The sequence below is a fragment of the Mytilus galloprovincialis genome, chromosome 11 (assembly GCF_965363235.1).
Source record: "Mytilus galloprovincialis chromosome 11, xbMytGall1.hap1.1, whole genome shotgun sequence".
NCBI lineage: Eukaryota > Metazoa > Mollusca > Bivalvia > Mytilida > Mytilidae > Mytilus > Mytilus galloprovincialis.
In genome coordinates this window covers 18,189,231-18,190,188 of record NC_134848.1, presented here as the reverse complement: position 1 = coordinate 18,190,188, position 958 = coordinate 18,189,231, and the positions used below count along the sequence as shown (strand labels likewise).

General features: G+C 30.4%; 1 long non-coding RNA gene across 1 annotated transcript; it reads right to left on the bottom strand.

Moving 5' to 3' along the window:
- LOC143051037 (uncharacterized) lies at positions 1 to 722 on the bottom strand. Its single transcript, XR_012970557.1, has 2 exons — positions 536 to 722; positions 1 to 205 (listed from the first exon to the last, which is right to left on the bottom strand). It is a non-coding gene; the product is annotated as an uncharacterized LOC143051037 (long non-coding RNA).
- Between the last annotated feature and the right edge of the window lie 236 nt (positions 723 to 958).

The window sequence follows — 958 nt, the reverse complement described above, 5'->3', positions numbered from 1 at the left end:
TCAGAAAATATTTCTTTAATTTGTTTTTTTCTTGTTATTAGAAAAAGTACTTAGGACGAGTTCTTTGTTGAACATATAACAATTGCTGCAAGGATAAGGAAAACACAGTTCGTTATCACCATTCCAAATGTATAGTTAAAGCAATCACAGTTGGCTTGATTTTCCAATGACCATCTTGAGAAGTTGTTAAATGTCGTAGCAGCAGCTTCAATTAAAACAACAACAATAGAACTCGCAAAACAGCTTTAGCATATCGGTTTATCTTAATAGTAAAAGTTGATTTTGTTTAGAATACGTAGCTTGCTCGGGTTGTTTAACACATGCTCATGTAATTCGCCTTTCGCGTTACTGCAAACTCAATTTTATGTTTTATATTTGTTGGGTTTTTTCTTCATTTCACTAATGATCATCATTCTGATGTTGTTGGATTGTGTTGTTTTTGGTTTAGGTCCTAGTATATAATTTTGAAATAAAACAAAGCTGTTTTCAGATTAAGTAGTATTTAGCCTTTAAAGTCCTAGATTTAATAAATTACCTGCAAATAAGCATATTACGTAAACTAATATGTTGATTCCAACTAGACCTTTAAAGAAAATTCCCAAACATTCCGAATTTGCACAACAAGCATAAGCTATAAAAACACTTCCAAATAGTACTGCACCGAATGCTCCACAAATTTGAAGAATTTTTGGTACGCCTTCTTCAAATGGACATTTGCAATTGTAACCTAAAAGAATACAGTTTCAAAATGATTCATACGAAATTAAAAACTTATTATCTTTTGAGATATTCAAAGAGAATAATATCTTGCAAAACAATCTCTAAATATATTTTGATCATGTTAAGATAAATAAGTAATGGCATTTGATTGAAATTATAAGTAACGGAATTAGTTGATGTGAAAAATTCATCTCTGCCCTAACGAACTCAACATTTAGTATTTCCTTCCAACAAGCCT